At 38.7% G+C, this 24,128-nt stretch overlaps 1 long non-coding RNA gene across 3 annotated transcripts in view; it reads right to left on the bottom strand.

Annotated features, from left to right (window-relative positions):
- The window catches only part of LOC131279185 (uncharacterized), a 327,709-nt gene that overhangs the window by 185,157 nt on the left and 118,424 nt on the right, over nucleotides 1-24,128 (bottom strand). For 2 of the 3 annotated variants that reach the window (XR_009186553.1, XR_009186554.1), the window contains exon 2: nucleotides 15,487-15,565. This is a non-coding gene — a long non-coding RNA (uncharacterized lncRNA). Of the gene's footprint in view, nucleotides 1-3,326; nucleotides 3,389-15,486; nucleotides 15,566-24,128 lie in introns of all 3 variants that reach the window. The other variant, XR_009186552.1, reaches the window with a different exon arrangement.

The following is a 24,128-nucleotide window of genomic DNA, read 5'->3' as shown; positions in this document are numbered from 1 at the left end:
TAATGGAGACTATTAGTTGCCTGCTATGTGTCCATTCCAAAATTCATCCTTTTTAACATAAAACCTGATCCTAATATGGCATCCTCATCTCTCCCCATTGCAGCCATGTGCCTCAGAGAACTCTGACTGATACACCTTCTCCCTACCACTCCCCTCGATCCAGGAGTGGGGCTGACTGTTCTAAAAGTAATCCCATCTTCTTTGCCAATAACCCCTTCAAGAATGTACATGTGATCCAACTCTGACCAACATGGCATGAAGGGAGGTCTGCAAGAGGGCTTTGGGAAAAGAAGTTTTACTCCTAAGAGAAAGCCACATGCAAAAAATGATTTCATATTTTCCTCTGGAAATATATGGATTTGATTGTGATGTCTGGAACTGCTGCAGCTGTCTTCCCACCAGTCTGAGGATGTAAACAATATTGATGAGAACATTTTGATAAAAATACCTGGGGTTCTTGATGACAATGTTGAGTTACTGACTCAACCAACCCTAAAATCTGCTCAAAGCTCTGAACTGAAAGAATGCATTTACTTCTTTTTAAAGACATTCTGAGTTGAGTTTGCTATTACTTGCAGCCCAGTTCATCCACCTGATAGAATGTAAATAATAATACCTTCAAAACATAGTTTTAAGCTCTAGGAGGATAAAATGTTGTGAAGTGTAAGCATATACAAGTAATACATTATTATTATTATTATTAAAGAATGTTCAATTCTGTTTGTCTTCCACATCTTCACGCATCTTATTTTTTCAAGATATTTAAAACAAAAATTCCCAAATAAAATTAATATTACCTGAACATAAAAAAGAGGATGAGAATATGGAAAATAGAAAATCAGTCTTGGATTTTCTGTGACAACTGCAAGATTTGGCCAGGGGAATGGTCTAATACTCCAGTTACCCTCCTTGACAGGAGTCCTACCTAGGTCCTTCAACCTAAGTGCCCCAAACTAGCTTAGCCTTTCTTGAACATTTCCTTTTGCTTCTTTCTTTGTGCTTCTGTGTATTATTTCTTTCTGTGCTTCCTTAAACTCCCTCTTGTAATCCCATTGACTGGAATGACATTCAGTAGCAAAGGCAGGGATAATCAATGTCCAAATATAGTCTGAAATCAGTCCTGATTCTTGCAGCTGCACCACTTTCTGATTCACTTGGAACTTTATAGATGGCTTTTCTCTCTCCAATCACAGAGCAAATAACAATGCTGAGGTGGCTGAGATAGGACTACACTCTGCTCCTCTCTGGGTACTATTTAATTCTAGGTGGATTTTCAACTAGAGATTTAGAGCAGTAACAGTCCAATGCCTGAAACATCTTGTTTTATTTTTTAAATGATTAGGAAATAAGAATGTATTTCCAAGATAGAGCTGGTATAAAAAGTCCAACTGCTCTTGCCAGCTGTTACAATTTGACTAATCCTTGAAATGAGTTATGATCTCATTTCTTATCTCAGATATGGAGTTTGGTTTTAAGAGGATCTTTGTCTAGCAGAAAAAGCAATTGAGATGAAAATTCCTGATTCCTAAAAGCCACATGGTTCTTGGACCTCTGGATTAAGTTAAACAGAGTTTCTATGAAGAATGACTATATGTACATATATACATTTACATATACATATAAAATCTCCAAGGGTTCTCAGAGCTACTAGACCAACATCTTCTCTGGAAAGATCCAAGAACGAAAGAGATCAAGTGGCATACCCAGTATTACACAGCTTGCCCAAGGTTACAGGCAGCAACAGTAAAAGTAATCATAATGGTGCTACTATTTATTTAATTGATAAAAACTGTTTTGCATTAATTAATTTAGGCCCCAGAATAACCTTATGCAGTAGATGGTATTTATACCCATTTTAGAAATAAGAAAAGGAAAACCTTAGAGATATTAAATCTACCAGCCTATAAGCAGAGATGGTTTCCAAACCCAGGTCCATGTAACTCTGAAATCAATGCTCACAGCCAGCCTGAAGACCTTATTTAATCTTACCATACCAAGGCAACTCATATTCAAAAGAAAATGGAAATTAGAGGGAGATGTTATGCCTTAAGCTTTTATAGTTCTTCATGGCTATTGAATTCTAATCAATATTTATTCTATTATGGAAGAAAAATGGCCCCCATAATCAGTGTAAATCTACTTAAAGCTCATATATATATTAAAATAGCATCTAGTCAAGATATAACTAGGTCTCTTTTCAAAGAAGAACACCCTCTTGCTTTAACACTCTAAAAGATTGTTAGAAACAAGAGTAAGGTTGGGTTTTTTTTTTACCTTTAAGTATTAAAACAAAACACCTTGACTTTATCCTTTCAGATCCTCCCTATTTATCAGGCTGACATTTTGAAATTTGGGTTTGCTATGAAAATAGCTTATCCAATGAAAGAGTGTTGTGTTGGGCCAATGTCTTTTTTGAGCACTGTGAGTCTTGGTTTTATTGTTCTGTTTTCCTGCAGAATTACCATTGCTATTTTTAAATCACCGGCTGTAGACTTGTCAGCTTTGAACCACTCCTGCTGTCGGCTGCATGGGCTCCAGCTTCCTTTCAGTCCTACTGATGAGCCATTCCCTCGTGTCATACTTTTATGGCTTCTAATCTATTCATAATTGCTTCTCAAAAACTAGAAAATTGTGTTTGTGCCCTACTTCTATTTCCCAATCTACATTACCCCTCTGACAGAAGTAATATCCTGTCATGCTTAAACAATTAGCATAATACAGAGGACATGCATGCCTCCTACACCCTGCTAATGGAACACCAAATGTGGCTTTTGAAAGTCAAATAAAAATACGTTTTGCATGGGCCAGCGCTGGATGCTGGCAAACTAGCTTTGCCCACAATTGCTGACATAGGATCTTCACACTGGGTGCTTCTCCAGGGGTGGCAGCCTTCCTCTACCTGAAGTCTAAGACTCAGCAGGGTTCCCATGGCTCAAATGCAACTTGTGCATGAAGGCAATGTCATTTTATGCTCTGCGTGATGCCATGGTGGCATGATGTGCATGTGTCTTCTAACTGATGGCTGATTTCCAGAGTATGGTTCTGAGACACATCCCTGACTTCAGATCATGCAAGACTTGTTTTCATTCATTCATTCAATAAATGCTGATAAGCAAAGCCAAGTTTTTCCAGGCCCTTATCCTGTAATACCTCCAATTTAAGAGCTACATTATCAAACATCCATGAATTAAATTCTTAAACTCTACCTTTTAATAAATGTAAGTAATAATCAACATTTCTGATCCTTTATGAAAAGGCAGCATAATCCAGAGGTTAAGAGCAAGGACTCTACATTCAATGTGCATGGGCTTGAATTTTCAACTCACCACTTAAATAGCTATGTGATTCTGGGGAGATTCCTTATCCCTCTGGGCCTCAGTTTCCTCACCTACAAAATGGAAATAGTTATATTATCTATCCCCGTAGGAATGATTTGAGGATTAAATAATTAAATGCAAGAAAAGCTCTAAAAGCAGTGTTCTTAAAACAGAGCACAGGGAAACGTACTTGGCCCAGTGATTAGGGCATCGGTCTGCCACATGGGGGGTCCGCGGTTCAAACCCCCGGCCTCCTTGACCCGTGTGGAGCTGGCCCATGCGCAGTGCTGATGCGCGCAAGGAGTGCCAGTGCCACACAGGGGTGTCCCCCGCGTAGGGGAGCCCCACGCGCAAGGAGTGCACCCGTAAGGAGAGCGGCCCAGCGCGAAAGAAAGTGCAGCCTGCCCAGGAATGGCGCCGCCCACACTTCCCCTGCGGCTGACAACACCAGAAGCAGACAAAGAAACAAGACGCAGCAAATAGACACAGAGAACAGACAACCGGGGAGGGGGGGGAATTAAATAAATAAATAAATCTTTAAAAACAAAAAACAAAAAAACAAAAAAAAACCAGAGCACATAATTAGTATTCAGTAACTGCTTGCTGTTACTATGAGCCAGGCACTCTGCTAAGCGCGTCAACCAAATTATCCGACTGGCTCTACAAGGCAGGTATTATTTTTACCCTGACTTAGAGATAAGGAAACCAGAAGGCTTGGAAAGTTGACTACCTTACCCAAGGCTACACAGGTAGAGTTAGGAGTGAAGCCAGGATTCCAGTTCTCTTAAGAATTCTGCTCCACTGTTGTGACTTTGAGCTTTCCAGCCCCTGTGGGTTGGGTTGGAACTGGCCTGGTGTGCTCTGGCCTGGCTGGCTTAATTGCGTTTGGTTTTGGGAACTGTATGAAAGTAAGTAGCCTTTTAGAGAGGCAATACCTTAATCAGCGGCACAGCCTCCCATGTGTAAAACTGGGGGGTCCTCAATTATCTTCATTACTTTCTTCTTTCCCAGGACTCCTCTGGTAATTGTGGAATTTTTCTGTCTTCAGTGTGAAGAATTTAGCAGCAAGGAAAATGGGCTTTACTGAATTGGTTGCTCTTCATAAAGCAGTTTATTGAAATAGAACTGAATCACACCAAGGGTTGAAAGTGTCTTTTTTAAGTCTTTTAGGTAGAGATAGTGATAGATGCAAAGACAGATGCTTCTTGTAATTCCTAATGGAAATGGTATGGAAATAAATACTGAAAAAAAAGACACATCGACAATGAAATTATGAACTGTTCTGTCATCCCTTTGAGAAATTCAGAGTTTTTTCTCCTTCTCTGTGTAGAACATACAAGCAGGCATGGGGCAGGGGCCATGATTTTACAGGCAGGCTTCACATCCTTTAGGGACTGTCTGTCACACTGGGTAGTTTTATGCCCCATCAAATAGATGCTCTTTTGTTCAGAAAATAAACATGGGCCTTATCACATATTGGTTGGCCAGTCATTTTAATTAGAGCAACATGAGATATTAATTATTAATATCTCTGTTAAGAAGAGATAGAAAGCAATCTCCATCTCATAGATGTGGCTCAAGCAGTTGAGCTCCCACCTTCCACGCGGGAGGTCCTGGGTTCGACTCCCAGTGCCTCCTGAAAAAAACGAAAACAATAACAAACAAACAAAAAAACAATTCAGAGAAGCCACTGTGACTCAATGGTTGAGCACCGATTTCCCACATACAAAGTCCTGGATTCAATCCCCGGTCCCCAGTACTTTAAAAAAGCAAAAAACAAAAAACAGAAGAGAGAAAGTAACAAAAGGAAAATTAATAATAATAACAAATAATCTAAATAGTGGCTAACTTTTATCATGTGCTTTCTGTATGCCACACATTTTCTATACATTATCTAATTTAATCCATATAACAACCCTATGGTTTAGATACTGCTATTCTCTCTATTTTAGAGATGAGGAAACTGAATTGAGGTACAAAGAGATGAAATGTCTTGCCCACATGTGGCAAGGACAGTTCACTTTTCACCAGAGTTTGTACTTCCTCTTCCGCAGAAGCAAGTAGTATGGGAAGCAGCTGCCCAGCCAGGAATTATATTTTCCAGCTGCCCTTGCGTATCAGTGAGACTTCTGGCTAGTTCTTACCAATGGAAAGTAGTAGAAGGGAAGTGTGCGTCTTCCAGTCCTGTTATTTAATGGTTGTCCCTTCTCCACACTCCCTACTTCTCTGCTGGTTGGGTACAGCAGGGTCTAAGCTACTAGGGTACTGAAGAACCACAAGATGAAGGGGCCTCATCTCTGAAACACAACGTGGAAGCTTGCCATTCACTGGGGATCACCAGTATTGGATTGCTACCTGAGTGAGAAATAAGCTTCTATTGTGCCAAACCACTGACAACTTGGGGTTTATCTGTTACCGCAAGTAACCATACCTAATATACAGGATTACCCTACTGGAGCCAACAAGCAGATCAAGGGATTTTGACTCCAGAGTCCATATCCTTAACCCCTTCCCTGGAGCGCTGCTCAAGAAAAGGAGCAGTAAACTCTCCCCTGCCCCTTTTGGAAATAGTGTTAAAAGAACAGGCTGAAGAGAATCTAGGCATACCTGTGTCTCATTCGCACTATATTTAAATCTTGTACCATTTGCTATCCAAGGATATCTGCATTATTTTGAAATGCTGTTCTCAGAAAGTGCATGTTTCTTTTCTTGCTTTACACTGAATGTGTCAGCTCTGCTTTCTGAGAACTTGCCAATAAAGTAGATTTGGGAACATAAAATAAAATAATTAATCTAGATACATCTCTGAGTGAGTTAAGTACGTTTTGATTCTCTAAAATTGGGAAGTGCAGCCTAATGCAGCGCCACTGAAACTCCACAGCAGATGGGAAGGAGACAACCAGCAAGTGGACTAGGTGCCAACTACACTCACGCAATCTGGGTTTCTAGCTCCCTGCCCAGGCTCACCCCTACCCTCAACCATCCCAGTTAGCCAGGTCAACGCATACCTTTTTCTATGCCAAATTTCCTGGATGGTTATGATTTTACAATCTCTGGCCTCAGAGTGCTATGATTACCTGTTGATGATGTAATTAGTAACAAAATTTAACAGGGTATCATGGGAGACCTAGAACCTTTCTAAATGCATCCACCTCGTTTATAAAGGGTTCTGAACCACTTCAACAATTAACTACCCATAAAACTGGGGCTTCCAGGGTGACAGAATTCACCCAATCCCAGCGATCACAGCACACTGACCTATGCAATAATATTAGGTGAAGAATATTATAAATGTTGTCAGTGACCAGTAACTCACAAGCGCTCTCATTACCTTACCAGCGGTGCAGGCAGGTGTGCTGAAGTTAGCACCCTGGGATACATTAGACATGATGTAGGGAATTAGTCATTAGTCCCCATAAGGCATGTTTTTTTTTCCACTGTGGTGATACAGAGGGTTTCACACGAGAGCTCCGAGTGAGAGCAGAGTCATTCTAAGGCAGCTTAGACCTTGTCTAATGAGAGGCGACCAGAGCAGCTCTGCGTTCTCTTGAGATGGGGATTTTCCATTCACCTGCCCTCACCCCCATCACCTTCATCACAGTGAAAGTTGCCCAGAGAGAATCCAGGGCACATTGTACATTGTAACAGGCCATTAAAGCCCCTTAGTGACCAACACTCGTCTTCAATCTAGTATGCATCAGCTTATTTTTCCAGGGTTTAAAGATTTTAAAATGTGAAGTCAAAGAGACTGATTAGCAGCTGATTAGGCATGATTTAAAGGCGAGTTTTGTGGTAGGAGATGGAACAATATCAAACTTAAATTGTATAATTTCATAACAATTCCACCTCATCAGTGAGGAAAAGCAGTGAGATTTTGGAAGTCCTTTCAGACTCTTTGGAGATGTCTAGAGTTAGTTTAACAAGTCACTGGCCTTGAGATTTTAAATCGAACTCTGAAATAGAGATGAGCAAGCAAAGTGCCCACTTTTTGTTGCTGCAATAAGTTCTGACATTTAAAGTCATCAGTGAATTGGAAGGGAATGGGATAATTGCTCCCAAATAAAGAAACTGCAAAAATGATATATGACTTACCTCAGGTGAGACAAGTATCTCAGCATAGAATGTGAGTTGGAATATGTTTCCCACTTTAGAAATCTCTGTAAAAGCAAAGAACTGATCTAACACTGAATGGGAAATTGAAGCCTTTTCTAGAACAAAGCCAAAAACCAGTTTCAAGTGTTGTGCTCAAAGTTGATTTGCATCTGGACTATAGATGTTAGACTTGAACTGGGGAGCCAGGAAGCAGAAGGTCCTGCTGTCTTTCACTTGGGACTATCTTGAACGTCAATAAACTCTTGAGTTGGAAAAGCTAATTCCAATCTTGGGGTTATCTTAAGATAGCTGTTATCTTAAGCTAGGCATTTATCTCCTCTGGGTTTCATCTACAAAGTGGAAATAATATCTTCCCAATTTATTCCTTAGATTTGCCATGAAGATCAAATGAGGTAATGTAGGAAATTCCACTTAAAAAGCTGAAAGCAGCAGCTGGTTCCCAAATCAGAGAAAGGGGAAGAAGACCAGATTCTGAGCTTCCAACCTTACTCAAGAAATTGGCCTTGACTGTTGGCAGAGAAAGAGTTTGGTTTAAAGGTCAAAGAGTTTTTGGAGCGATCTGGACTTCCGCACCCGCTGTTGTGTGGCCAACACGTCTCTGAGTAAGGAGATCCTAAGCTGTGCTGTGGGGCATGACTGGGACAGCTGGCCCGCATGCCCTGTCCTGAAGAAAGGAGCATGCTCAGAGGGCTGGGCAGAAGACAACACAGAGCTGTCTCTTCTGCACAGAGGCAATATAGAAATCCCGCGCCATGACAACACGTCTGCACCCTTCCCAGTAAGGAAAAGTGGAGATCTTTGCAAAGTCATCCATGAGCCATGCCCCTTCTTAGGAATTAGAAATTTCCCTGGGTCCCTCTTCAGGACTCATCTTCTCTGGTTCACCGAGTTAAATCCTACACTAACGAGCCCCGCTCTGCATCCTGGCTCCCCTCTGCATTGCTGTGGCAGCCTGTGAGTCCCCCCAATGCCAGGGCAGTCCCACTCCAACAATTCCTGAGTCCCAGAGCCAGACATCTCCTCCTAAAACACCACATTAAGTAAAACTCTTGGTTCTCCATGACTTACTCAAACTTTCTTTACCTGACAATTAAAGGCTTCCACAATCTGGCCCCCAGTGACCTTTCAATGCTTCCCCAATTCATAGCCTATGATTTATTCAAGCTAAACATGTTTTTCAGACACAACCTAATCCCCCACATTCCAGGCTTTGCCCACACAAAATAAAGACTTTGCTTCCTGCTGGCACGTTTGCTTTCTTCCTCTTTTTGAGGTCTGACATTCTATCCAGTCTTCAATACACTCTGAAATGTGTCTTTGGCATTAAGCATTTGAAGTTCCCTAGCTGAATTCATCTTTCTCCTCTGGCTCTTTGGATTTTGCTGAGAACCATTACGTTCCGCCTTGTAAGACAGTTATTTATGCTTGAGGTATTCTACCTTCTAGACTGTAAATTCTTTGATGGCAGAGAACCATGTCTTTCCTTTTCACCCCCTAAGTAGTCTAATCCAGTGTTTACTCAAGGTAAGTGTTCAATTAATATTATTTGTTGAATGAATGAAGGGGTTAAAGAATAAATGAAAGAAACTTTGCCTTTCTTCATTTGCTCTGCCTTTTGCTTCAAAAACAAGTCATCCTTCAGAGGCAAGCTCAAGGCTCATTTGCTTCATTAGCCTTCCCCAAACCAACTCAGACCCCACCTACCCCTCTGCTGTATTTACAGTCTATATGCCAAACAGGTTTATCTCCTAACTGTTCACTATTGGAGGTCTGTGGGTAGGATTAAAGAGCCCATGAACCCTCTAAAATTGAATGCAAATTTTTGTGTAAATGCTCAGGTTCCTTAGAGCATCCTGAGTTCCATGATCCAAGAAGGGTTAAAAGAACCACTGTTCTAAGGGGTGTGTAAGCTGCTTTCCTTATGCAAAGATGGAGTATTGTACACCTTTTCTTCAGTGGCTAGTCCAGTGCCAGGAACACAGAGGAGACTGTCCTGGAATGGCTGGAAGCAGATCCCTGACAGGACCAACATCTCCTGACTTCCCCCATGGCCTACCTAGCCCAGCCAGAGCTTAGTAGTAGTACCAGAAGGAGGCAAGCAAATGACCTGAGGAGTGGGATGCCTGAATGCCTACCTGAGCATGGCGAAAGGATGCCTGACCTAACAGAACTGCCTTTCTCCATGTGAAATTCTATGATGAGAGGGGGCAGCAATGCAGTATCTGCAAGAAGGCAGTGAGTCCTGGGTAGTTCTGGGTAGTTCTGTGTAGGCAAAAAGTAAAGCCATAAAGGAGCCTGTCTCCCCTGCAGGTGGGCCAGGCTTGGGTGTGGCAGCTCTGGCCTGAAACCTTGCCATTGTTTGTTCTTTTCCCTTTCTGCCTTGCCTGGCCTGGTCTGGTCACTTTGGTGGCTCATAGCAGCACCGGGCCTGGAGAGCAGCAGAAGCCACAAGTGTTGAAATAATATAAACTAGCCTTTATAAAGTATAATGATTTAGGGAGACAACGTTAGCAAAGAAATGTCAGAATTTTCACTTGGGGTTAAGTGGCAGGATAAAATAAGGTCTGTTACCAGCTCTAATGCTGTTATGGGGGGAAAAAATCTACGGTGTTTCTTTAAGATACATATAATGATTTTAGCTGTTTAACAAAAAGGTTGATTAAAAAATTGGAAGTAGGATTAGTGGTTTTTGTTTTAACAAGCTGATTCTTTTTGGATTCTCTTTGATTTAAGTCATGGTTTGTGTTACAAACTTAAAAAAAATTATAAAGTTATTGCAGTCATGGTTCTGATAAAACTCTCTTAAGTAATGATGATCCCACCCTATTTAGACAAGCCAGGGTCAATACGGCCTTATTTGCTTCTGTTTTTCATTAGTGCCGCTCTCTCTGTAACATCCCACTTCCTAGCACCTCCTCGAATACACAGAGGATTCATGCTTCAGTTCTGCCTGTATTAAGAATGCAGCCATAGCAACTACTAGCATTAATGAACTATTTGCTTATGCAGTAATAATTAACTTCCATTACATTACTTTGTGTGATTACTTTCTTAATTGCCTGAATTATGCATCCATTTAATATTTAATAACCATTCTCAGAAATCAGACACTGGTAAAAAACAAATTGCTCACAGTTTCCTTGCAATAATTAAGCTCACAAGAATAAATGAAACCTTTTTAAAAACGAATGTCTTATGATTATATCCTTGCATATCGAACAAGATCCTAAATTAGTTATTTATTAAATCTAAATTTAAGTCCAAATAGTGCATTTTTCACTTTCACCTCGGGAAATCAGCCTGCACAGTACCTGGTATCAACAACAGAATTAAGTGCCTTCTATTTCCTTTGGAAGTCACCAGCTGCATTAATATTTATTACCATGCAAAATTCAAAACTCCCTAAAATATTTTGTGTTTATTATTTATTTCAACTTGGCATCTCTTCTTCTCAAGGTAAGTAAGATGTTTAGTTGGAGATTAAAGTGCTATGAAATGAGATCAATAGCTCTCTATTAAGGTGGGCTATTGTGAGCTTATCCCGTTCTTTTCTGCTTCCTATCGACCCCCACCCACCCTGCACACACACACACACACATACTCGCAAGCCCATCCATTCACCTCCTAGCCCCTTGTAAACCAGTGAAAACACACAGGAAATCTGTAACCAAGCAGAAGGAGATTCATGGCAATCTATCCTCATACATTTATACTCACAACCAGGCAGTCTGATCTACTTGCCTTACCAGGTTGCCAGCTAAAGCTCTTCAAACCCCTCTGCCCTTCTGCATACACTCAAGCATTGCCACATGCTGATCTGCAAAGTGATAATGCTATTATCCTATTGTACATCAGCTTCATTTTCCACTGGTTTGCAAAGTCTTCACTGTCTTAACAAATAAAACATGCGACTGTTTTATCGTAGGTTTTCTGGTGAATAGATTCTATTGAATCTGGACAAGACAGCTTTTTTTTTTTTCCTGGGACTGCATCTGCAAAATTGTTCTGCCATTCCACATTGATTATGGCAGCCATGTACAGGCGTGTTTATCTGAACCATAACCGTGTTAGGCTGAAGCTACAGGGACACTGGGATGTTATTTACCCATGGTTACCCTGTGCATACATAATATACACAAAATAATGTGTGCCGCATGAAAAAAGGGGGTGGGGAACTAACAGCATTTTGTACCAAATGAGCTAGTCCAGAAAAATAGGTGCAGCCTAAGAGATTATTTACAGAGTGCCAAGCAACTAACTGAGATGAACCTTGTTCATACCAGAAGCGGAGAATCTTTTCCAAAGCATGGAAATAGCCATGGGGCAGGGGGTAGCCTTTGGGGAAGGGGTTGGTTTGTGGAGAACAATTGGAGTTTAGGGTGTCACAAGTCAACAATAGCTGTTATTCTGAGTTTTCAAGCTGAGCTAAATTGATGCCAATCTCGCTGACTGTTGTTACAGTGGGCAGAGTCATTAGGATTTGCTTTTTAAATGATCTCTCAGCCTGTAAGGCTGAGAGCTGCTAGCAAGGCAAGGTTAGAGAGAAAATGATAGCAGCATGTTGATGCTTCACAGACCTCATGATAGTTTCCGTCTGTCATTATTTACGTCTGACTAGATGCGTCATGTCAGCTACCTAGAAGGCACTTTAATATGAAGCTCTTGTTTGCCTCCGCTCTTGTGCAGCCAGGCTGGGATACTATTATTTTTGCATCACTACACTTAGGTGAGGCTTGCTTCCATCTTTCAGTAATGACACACAAAAGAAATAAAAATGGTTGTGTCCAAGTTATTATGCGTGTTGTATTCTAGCAAGCCCCGTCAGCATTGCTCAGAAAAAAGAAAAAAAGTGAATTTAAATCAATAAACAGACATTTATTAAAAGGTCAGCTTAATTTTATTATTTTTTTCCAGCTTCTTTGCCAACATTTTAGGTAAAATTATTTTTCTTTGGCTTTGGATTAGTGTCATTGGTATTGGATGAAATCACTTGGGGTAAGGGGGAGCTATAAAACTAACACTTGATCAAATTCATCTTGTTGCTTAATATCATCTTATATTGTTTTTTATAAATTCTATTAGTGTCTCTGTAAATAAAGATATTAGAGAAGGTTTTGTTTCATATCTATATTATTTGCACCATTAAGGACACATTTTTAAAGAATGTGTATTTATCTGTAAAACTATATACAGAAGAGCCTAATCTTAGAGGTCACAGTGATTTTTTAAAATATAAGGTGGCTATTTCATATAATAGGAAAAAAAAACTATTATGGCAAAAAATATAATGCAATATTTATGTTGTTTTTGACAATATTGTCTTAACAATTGAAGCCATTATTATTCTATACCTGCCCCTGGTAGAGGAAACAAATGCTAATTGAAAAGATTTCTAGAATATTAGAATTTATGGACACCACTTTATATTGAAAACCACAACATAACTTTAGCAGGAGATACATTCTAATAAGGTCAAAATATTCTAGGTGATTTTCTTCCTTTTGCTTTAAAAAATATAGTAAATATATCTTTTTTTGTCTTTATTTATTTTTTTAATGGTACATTAAAAAAATATGAGGTCCCCATATACTCCCCACCCCCCTCACCCCACTCCTCTGCCAGTAAATGTATCTAGATTATGTATGAATGATACAAACATATCTTAAAATGTGCAAATATATAAATATGTATTGCATCAGTAATAACACAAAAACCATTTACAGTGTTTCTTCACATACACAATTTAGTGTAAAGAAGGTACAATTAAAAAAAATAATAACTCACATAGATGGTGTCTAAGGCTCACACCCATAAAGTTCCAACTAAGACTCTACATTTAAATAGTAAATAGCTTTGTTGTATCCAGAAAATGAGTTATTGCTCTAAAATGAGTAATTTAGCTATTAGAGAGAAAAATACACAAACCTGTTCTGCTTTCTGAATTCTAAGCATTTAATAGAATCTCACAACTGCAGTGTTAAATGAACAGATTTCTTTTGAAAGCCTGGGTCATTCTGAAATAGCTGTGAATATATAGTATTTGATCTCCTTATTTAAATTAGAAAAAGTCCTTATATTTTAGAAGTCTGTACAAACCATATAAGCACAAAAGTGTGTTGATAGAGATCTCTTTTAAAGATCAGACGCCAGCCTTGTATGATGGTTTAGGTTGGTGCATTCGTGTTTGTGGCATATTTTTATAAATTTCAGGTATAACACTTTGTCAGGACCAAATGAAATGACCAACATATATATACATTTATATATATATACATTTTTATAAGGACACAGAATTTGTATTTTTAACCAATGTGACGGTCAAACTATTAAGACAAATACGGTAATTTGAAATGGAATCAATCACATTCTTTCAACCTCTTAAAATTTTAAAATAATTACATTACAGCACGTATGTTAAAATGCTCTTTTAAAAAATGATTTGCCCAAGGCATTTTTCTTACTTCCTGACCAAGCTACATGTGCGCTGTAGCGAAAAATGAACAGTAGGTGGCAGTCAAACCACTAAACTCTTCCAAGAGTTCATTACCCCAAGTCTGTAGTTAAGAGCAATGGGAAAGTAGTATATTTTTTCATTTTAAAGAATTCATTTTATAATTAATCTGGAAATACATTCCTAAGTCCCCAAACTGCTGAAATAGTGAGTTGATTGCATCCTGAAGGGAATAAGCCCAAATAAAAGTGATTTAATTCAAGAACACTTTCTGCTCTATCTCCATGCTTTTCTTTTCCTTCTCATTTCTCTGTTATTACTGTTTTAATGTGGATCTTTAGGCAGTTTGGTAGTTGTGGACATGATCTGCACATTCTTGGGCAGGAGCAGAAGGCTATGCGAGCCAAGCTTGTATATCTTTGTGCACATTTTAAATAACCTGGAGGCGCTTTTTCCTGCCCTGTTTAAGTAATCTTATAGACTGAATGTTTATAATCCCTTTCGGTACCTCCAAAGATAAACTGGTATATAAGGGAGAAGGTTCCAGAAGAGTTGCTGAAGCACAAAGCAAAAGCCCAAAAGCAGAGAACTGTGAACAATTGAAAACTCAAAAGAGCATGAGTAAAATTCATTAGCGTGAAGTAGCTTTACACAGGAGGCTATGTACCTCCAAAAAAGGAAGGACTTTGTCTGCTGGGTTCACCATGATGTCCCCATGGTGAGACTAGGCTGCCGGGTACATAGTAAATGTTCAGTGAGTATTTGCTGAACAAATCCATGAATGGCCAAAATCCAAGCCCCGCTCATTTCTCAGATGTCTATACTAAAAGTTTTTGCAGACTTAGTTCTTCATAGACATTGACAAGCCTACTTCCTCATATCCCACCCCTGTCCCTCCCCACAAACGTTACTGAGTTACTACCACAGACAATTTACGTGGCACTGTCAAGACAATACAGCATGACATGATTCTGGTCCTGTCATTTGTAATGTAAACAAATAGTGCCTTTCTGGTTCTTTACTGGCCACAGTTGTTTCCTCAGATCTAGACTTTTGGCACAGAAAGGGCAAACTATGCAAGTATTACTTGCTTAATACCTGAGTTAACTTAATTTATGTAAGCTTTGTGTGCCTCAGTCTGAAATGTAAGGATGATAGCACTTACTTTATAGGGTGGTTGTAAGAATTAAATGAGTTGATAAGTAGGCCCAAACTTTTGTTTGGCACATGGTTTACCCTCAATTAACACATTATTATTTTTATACTTTATTTTGATACGTGTTACTAATCTTATTACAACACCAGCCTGTGCTGGCACTTAAATGTATATCTGTGTTCATTTCATCCTTATTTTGCATTTCAATGAGAATCATAGGGACAGTGGACTGCCTTGGTGGTCCAGGGAAGGGTTTACACAATAGAATGACAAGAACCCCTTATAAATGAAGTAGAGCATGGAAAGGGATATGTTATAAGTTGACCCAAATCTTGATTTTCTTTTTGACCCAACTTCAGGGACAGTCACCTCCCACATTCTCCCACTGCATTACCTCACAGACAGCCCCACTGAGCTCTGAGAACATTTTACAAACATTTACAGCTCACCTAAGGGAGCAGATGTGGCTCAAATGGTTGAGTGCCTGCTTCCCACATGGGAGGTCCTGGGTTCAGATCCTCATGTCTCCTAAAAAAGCAACAAAAACAACAAAACAAATGGAAAAAACAAAACAAAACTCAAGGGAACCAATGTGGCTCAATAGTTGAGCAACAGCTCCCCACATACAAGGTCCCAGGTTTAATCCCCTGCCCCCAGTACCTCAAAACAATGCTCACCTAAAACCGAGGACTCAAAAATTACTCACTGATTTTGAATTTCCCCCCCAAACTGTATCTTTTTTTTCATTAAAATGACCCCTTTAAGGACACTTAGTTTGAGAAGGAAGCATTGTAGGTGATTTCTCCTTCAGCGATATTGAAACAGAGAGCTGCATTTTGTCAAAACTAAATTCAAATCCCAAGGGTACCTAAGTTTAGTTCAAGTGTCACAGAGGAGGTGACTCAAGCTGTATATAATATCTGGCAGTTAGCTTCCCTCACATGCAGGTAGCTTATGGGCAAACCCTATAGATCAAATTTTAAGATAGCATTAACAAGCATTTTCTTACCTTACTGGGAAATATTAGTGGAATAAAATCTTTTTCTTTGGCCCTATCCATCACAAACACTTCACAGTATTTTAGGGAAGAAATGTGAACTAGTTGATGTCTAAGAAAATAATGTGTAATTTGATAACTTTCTGAGAAATAGGTTTCTTTTACCCAGAACCCTCTATGCTTTTAGATGACTCTTTGAGGAAGGAGGTCAAAATATTGAGTTTGAGCAATTTAAATAAGAGACATTGAGTAATTTAATAATGAGACATTCAGCACAAGACTCATTCATTTAAATTACATGAAAATCCAAGGTAGACTGTGTGTAATTAGGAGCTGTATAAGTCCTCAGGCAATTTCAGTGGGGGGTTTGGAGAGTGCTTTAATAGAATATGACAAGGTTCCTTTTGTTTTTCATAAAATATCTTATTTCCCCTTGAAATGTAACAAATCCTTAATGAAATCACAGCCCTTATATTGTTAGGGAATACTTTTTATGTTTTGAGAGATCAACAATGTCAAAACAGTTAATGCAAATTAATGATGGACGAACCTCAAAAGATTCAGAGGTTGGTTAGTTCAAACATACGAAGCCTCATATGAACATATTCGAAGGCTCCAGTTAAAATCTTTACCTGATAAGGTGCTCTCAAGAGAAATAAGAAGGTCAAGTGCAAGGCAGTGTTGCCCAAAGGAGAAAACACTGGGCAAAGAGAGAGGAAATCTGATTTTTTTCTGATTCTGTTACCCATCTACTGGATTATCTCAAGGAAAAAACTAGGAAGTCTCTGGACATACTTTTCTATTGGATTTTTAAATTTTTTTCTTTTTGTTCCCTGGGGGTATTTTTTATTTATGAAGAGAAATTATTTTCTGTGAAGAACTGGAAGACTTTTGAGGTAAAAAAAAGTGTAGAGTATTTTTACTTTAAGTGTAAAGGAAAACCCATGGTTTGAATTAATAGTAATCAGTTTCTGTTAAAGCCAGGAATATAGACTTTCATTTGGTCTTCAAGGAGCAAAATTACAGGTTCTGGCTAAGTCCCAGAAAAATTATGGAGGTAACTATGCACATTATAGCCATTGCCACACATATCTAATGTGATTCATTAGCAGCTAAAGAATTGAGGAAGAAGCAAACCAAAAATTCACTTTACAAATCTATCATATCAAACTAACCTCCTTTCCTCATGTTAAGATCTGGTTGCTCAGTGGTACGTCAATATAGAATCTTTGCAAAGTGGATACCTGATTTCAGATGTGTACCCAATTAAAATATCTTGGATTATCATAAACTAGATAAATAAATATAGGCAGATGATGATGTAAACCAAAAGTTCTCTGTAATTGTTTCAGGCTTATTCAGTACATATATATATACACACACAAAATAATAAGGTTGAAGTCATAAAATGCAAACCTATCAGACAACAAAAATTGGGAGGGAGACTTGTTATGGTGGATGAGACCATGAAGATTCAAAAGGCTCAATAGTTTAGAAGATGTATCAAAATAAATCAGATGAATTTTAACAGGTATAGAATCCTTCATTTAGATTCAAATACACATATATACACACACTGCACACATAAGTAAGAAAGAAGGAACACTGATTTTTCGTGGATTGTATATAAATGGCTATGGCCTTTTTTGTTTTTTTAGATTTCTTTATTTGTCCTCCCTCCCTTGTCTGCTCTCTGTGTCCATTTGCTATGTATTCTTCTGTGCTTATATTCTCATTAGGCAGCTCCAGGAACTGATCTTGGGACCTTCTGGAGTGGGAGAGAGGTGATGATTCTCTTGTGCCACCTCAGTTCTCTGGTTTTGCTGAGTCTCTTACTGTCTCTCCTCTGTGTCTCTTTTTGTTGCATCATCTTGCTGTGTCACCTCTCTGTGTTGGCTGGTACTCCTGCGCAGGGTGGCACTCTGCACGGGCCAGCACTCTGCGTGGGCCAGCTCGCTGCCTGGGCCAACTTGCCCTCACCAGGAGGCCTGGGGTATTCAACCCTGGACCTTCTATATGGTAGATAGGAGCCCAATTGCTTGAGCCACATCTGCTTCTCATTATGGTCTTTTAGTTGACTGAAAGTTCAGAGTGAACTAACAGCATGGCATAATGGCCAGAATGTCCATGTAATAAAGACAGCCAACACACAGACCTCTATGTCAGGCCCTTCCCAAACTCCTCACAAGCATTATTTCCTTTATTCCTGTTATAACCATTTTATAGATGAAAAAAAACTGAGGTAGAGAAAGGGTAGACAATTGATCTTGGGGCAGAGTCAGGATAACCATGCTAGCATCCGCACCCAGACTCTACACACTGAATTTCTACCTACATGTGACTTTTAGCTCAGGGAAAGTAACTGCCCCATTCTTCTCTGGCCTGGAGTCTGGCTCTCAGTTCTGTGCACATTTTAGGGGGACAGGGGTCAACTGCAATGCAAACACAGGGAGGTGAAGGTGTGGGAACCAGAGATGCTTGCTGGGAGTAGAGAATACTTGGTGAAGTAGGACAGGTGTTCTCAGAGGTCTGGACTAGAGGATTATCAAGGAAACAAGTATACTTGTTTATGTCATTCCTCTAGGGCATGACCCCTAGGTGGAAGTCATGGAGGGGAATTTCAACCTAATAGATGTTCTTACCACACCAATATCCCAAATAGAATGTGCTGCCTTTTGAAATAGTGAGCATCTTGTCTGTGGAAATGATCAAGAGGAAGCCAGATCAAGCAGGGCTGCCATGCGGTGAGTGGGCGGTTGACTCAGAGAGCTCCTATGGTGCCTTCCAAGAAAGAAGGTTTGTATATTAGGGTAAAGTTGGAAGTGAAAAGACTTTTTTTGTGAACTGCTGTTTTCTTTCTGTCTCTATCCATATCCTTGTATGGTAGCAATTACACTGGCTTCAGATTTCAGATTAATCTGAATTCTAAACATTTTATTTAAATACCTCTTATTCACAGAAAGAAGAAAGAAGAGATGGGAGGGAAAGAAGAAAAAGAAAAAAATACAGAAAGTATGGAAAATATATCTAGCATGGTTTTCTCTCTGTACCTCTCCAGAGTTTTGTGATACCACTATGGAGAAGAGACATAGATTAGCAAGAGCTTCTAGTTTAGAGGAAGAGAAATAACATACATCTTTGCAAGTTCCAAATATTTAGGGACTATTTTTCATGGCAGTTTGCCTCAGTTCCTTGTGTGAATCCTAGGTCATGGATTTAGCCATATGAATCAATTAATTGAATCCTACCCTCTAGCCACATGCTCTGTGCCTAAGTTAAAATTGGCATCTGGTGAATGGCTGTTCTTGTTTGTGCCATGGACTATGGGAGAGTATGAGAACAGCTCAGCACAAAGCTGTCTCTACCACCAGGAAGCAACTCAAAATGAAATCGTCCACAGCACTATCCTTTCAATACTGCACTTTGAGCAGTGGGATACTTTTGCAAGTAGGGAAAATTTACATTTAGACAAAGGACTGTTAAAATGGAAAATATATACTTATACATACATACATATGTATCCATATATATTTATGTGTGTGTGTTTCACCCAAAAATATCAGAATGTGGAACTGAAAAATAGGTGCCCAGGTCAATTATCCAGTTTTTATGCATTCCCAGCCAATGAAATATATGAACCCTTGTTACTAGTCATCAATATCCACATCTACTCATTTTTATTCACATCACTTTTAGAATAAAGCTAGAAAAATCTTAGAATATATATTAAAACAATACAAGAATCTTCCAAACAACTTAAAAATATAATTTAAAACTTAATAAAACTAATGCCTTTTTTGCCCTTCTGAAATGAAATCATAAGGAGATCATTTATAAACATAATAACCTTAAGGAGGTGGATCTTATATTACATTCATATTATTTTACATCCATAAGTAAGGGCTGTGGCTAAGAAATTTTTTAGAGTAATTAAAATGCCCAATTAGAAAGGAAATGAGAGATAAAGGCAGATGGGGTACAAATAAATGCAGAAACTGGAAATAAGCATCTTTTTCAATTTCTCTAGATTTACAATTAAAGTATAATTAACCCCTGAAATCATAATTGTAATATAGAGGTTAAAAAGTACTTAATAAAAGGAAAGCCCTTTAGCTAAGGAATGGTTTGGAGGAGGAAATGATACATATTGCTCAAAAGTGCAAACTAACGAGAAACAATATACCAACTAAAGTCAGGGTAAAAATATCAAAATACATTGAAAGCATTTAGGAAACTTGTCATCTTGAATTTTCCATTTTGGAACCTTCTCATGGCTCAGAATACTATAGAAATTTTTAAAATGATAACTTTGAGATTGGTCTTTCTAGAAAATTACTTGATATCTTCTGTGATTACTTAAAAATGTGTGACTTGTCAGAATAAAGTGCTAAATGTCATACTTTATACCTGTAATGGAAAACACTTTTGAGCAAGGATTCCAATTATTTTTTTTAAGTTTGTATACCACTGGATTATATCTTTTGATTCTTTGTAGGTAAATATAAAATCATAGCTAAAAATTCAATTTTTTAAATATCTCACTTTTTAAAGGTAAATGTCCCACTCATAAGGTAACTCACAGATCTTCATAAATGACTCCAAAGTAGACTCTTGCTTAGTCAACAGGAATTATGTATGTTCACACCATAGATCATTTATTCTGCTTTATATGGAATTTACCTGCCAATTCCTTTGTTTTAAACTTTTCTCTAGACTCCTCACTGGTATCTTCTCTAGCACCCTAGAAGCTTTTATTTCTTCCATATAAAAAAAATCCAAACCAAAAATAGCTACAAGGTGTGACCTGATGACGTTATACCCACACCATCAAGAGAATAGGAACATTAGCTATGACAAATTCACTCCTGGCTCTCAGCTTCCCACACACACTGCTAATCAGTCACTTGTATCAAATTCATTGTCTAACAGAGAACATGGACTTTAGAACCTATATTTGGATTATAACATGGACCTATGCAGACTTATGATTCAAACCTTAATTCACCACCCTTGAGCTGTGTGACTTTGGGTAAGTCAGTTAACTTCCCTAAATCTGTGTAGATCTATAAAATAGTGATAACAACACCCACCTTGAAGAGGCGTTGAAAATATTATAAGAAACAGCATCATTTCGAGTTCACGATTGTTTAACAGTCACTATACCAGATGCACAGACTCAAAATCTGAAGGAGTCACTGCTATATCTACATAACCCTAATCAAAATGATATTACAGTTAATCTTCCCCCAGACTTTGGGCACTTTTTATTTTATTTTTACTTTATTTTTTGGTGTAATGAAATCACTACATGAAAGTATTTAAGCTGTTTTTTAAAATATATATACTATATTCACAAAAGAGGGGGAGGTTTTAGCCTCTTAAGACATAAAGTATGCAAAAGGCTGAGAATTCCAGGGCTGTGGTTAAGAAATTTTTTAGAGTAATTAAAATGACAAATTAGAAAGGAAATGAGAGATAAGGGCAGAGAGATTGGGTGCTCCCAGTGAACACTGTGCTCTCTTAGCCACCTGGACTCAGTTGGAAAAAAGAGACACTAAAAATGTTAGGTAACCAATAAGAGAGAGAAGTGTGATCTTTTAATCATCTGAAATAGTTCAGACTCAAATAATCAACGACAAAGTCTATAGATGCAAGTTTTAGCATGAAGCTTGAAGAGAAGGCACCAATGTTCTCTTTTACATTATGCTCCAAATGTCAACTTCTCTAAATCTGAAATGCAAGGATAGGTAAGAAGTATTTAATTAATTATTCATATTGTGGTAACAGATGCTCTAAAGAAGCTGAATTCTTAAGTATAAAAATGTGACTTTTCTTTTATCTCCAGTACAGTGTCTTAGGAGGACCTACCCAACCTCCAGGAATTAAGCCTTGCTCATTTGACCTCAATTCAGTGACATCAGACATAATGGTGTAATTCAGCCCAAATTCAGAAATATCTCCTTTGCTCCACTGTCAAGTATCCTAGAATATTGCCCACTTAGACATATCCACCCTTAATTCATCACTCAGAATCACCTGCTTCCCTTGCCAATTCAATGATTCACACAGCAGCCAGCAAACAGCAGCTTTGAACCTCATTGACCACAGTGATAGTTTGGACAGTCATAGAGGCAGGGGCCATGACAACAATTGTCCAAAATATGGTTATGGTGATTGTCTGAAGATCTTGGCCTTTTGAAAGTGAACTTTTATAACCCATCTCATGAGGTAGTTAAATATCTGAATTGTCCATGTATAGGGTCTGCTCTGTTGTACAAACTTTATTAAATGTAACAATCCTCTAGAGAGTTTATTTAAGCTACAGATTCCTGAACCCCATTCTAACAAACTTTGATTTGGTAGAGCAAGGATAGCTTCAGTAATCTGCTTTTTAAAAAAATAAGCACTCCAAATGAGTCTGAAGCAGGCGGCCCTTGGACTACATAGAAAAATGCTGCCCTAGTCCCTGTCCCATCTCTTTCTTTCACCTGTAACATCCTGAAACACAATTTTCAATTCTACAATGAGAAATTAATGAGCCACAACTCCAGTGGAAGAAATAAAACAAGCAAAATACTCAAATACTGTGACACTTGTAAGAAGCTTCTTTCTTCTGGACTTCTCAGATGTTGTTAGGGGGCTTAGTTGGGGGTTCTTGCTCAGGACATGGCCAGACTATGAAACCTTCAAGGGAAGCTGTGCATAAGTGTAAAAGTTGCATGTTTTTAGATGTACTCAGAGTTGAAAAGTACACTAAGTGAAGGTAATCAGATGTGTCTTTTTATATTAAGTTTCATCTGAGCCTCAAACATGGAAGGGATACAAAGGGTAGCAAAGCAGGTTCTTTCTCGACTCCCAACCTACTAAATTTGAAGCGTCCTCAGTCTGTGATGAAGCATCTTCCAGTTGCTAAGTATTCATTCCCTGCTGTCTTACTATACATCTGTACCCATATGCCTACTACTCAGTAAACATGCATTTGTTTATGCTAAAATATGTGTGAGCATGACCATTTGTGTGCAGCCCAATGAACCAGAAGAATAGCCATCTGTTATGGATTCCATCTTTAATTGGGTAGGTTCTTGTCTCCTGTTGCTGTAGCATCATCTCCTTCAGGTGCTCTATGGCAAGTGATTTTATTGATGGAGATATGGGAATTATAAATATGTACTTCTTGTTCTGATACTGTATGCATACTATGTGTCATTCATAGTGCTAGGTACCGGATATTTGAAACTATGAGTGAGACATAATCCTTGTCTTTCAGAAGTTCACAGTCTAGTGAGCAAGACAAAACAGTACAATTATTAACAATATAATATAATGTTATAATGGAAGCACGAGGAAATGAAGATTGAATGGGTGGAAGAGGATAGCCTGGGAACATAGTTAGGCTTTACAAAGTAGGTAATATTTAAGTAGGCTCGGGAAGCATGAGTTAGGAGTATGACAGAGAAGGAGAAAGTATTACAGGCACAGCAAACAGCATGTGCAAACACTCAGCATTGTGAATAACTTGTCTAGAGCAGAATGAGAGTAGAGCAGGAAGGAGGGATGGCAATTATGACCAGGGAAGTAGACCATGGTCAGATTGTGAAAGGCCATCTCCTATTGGAAGTAAAAAGCAATTAATGACTTGTAAAAAGGGATAAATTTAATTCAGAAATACAACTTGTCAACAATGTGGAGGATAGATTGGGTGAAGTAAATGCTGAAAGATTAATTTAGGAAAAGAATTAAGGATGAGAGCCTGGCATTAAGCTGTGGTAAAGGGAGAAAGACACCAGGAGGAACATGGCAGACTCCCTTGAGTTGAGGATATGTTGCTGAGATTTCAGAGAGAATGAAGTAGCTAGACTTCAGAGGACAGAGTATCAGAGAGCAGATTACTGCACAGAAATCTGCACGTCTCTCTTGAGTATTTAACATAGCACTTATCAGTTAATACACATGAGAAAACTTTCCAAGGCCAGTGATAGAGCCACCCAAAAGATTAGAGAGAACATACCCAGTGCTCACAGGAGGCCAGGAACTGTGACTTGTTCCCATCGGCAAGACTAGAAAACCTCACAATTTATGGGAAACTGGCCAAAG

Source organism: Dasypus novemcinctus, chromosome 7, assembly GCF_030445035.2.
Source record: "Dasypus novemcinctus isolate mDasNov1 chromosome 7, mDasNov1.1.hap2, whole genome shotgun sequence".
In the NCBI taxonomy this organism is placed as follows: Eukaryota; Metazoa; Chordata; class Mammalia; order Cingulata; family Dasypodidae; genus Dasypus; species Dasypus novemcinctus.
Note: the sequence above shows the minus strand (reverse complement) of the source record. Positions and strands in the feature narration are given on the sequence as shown.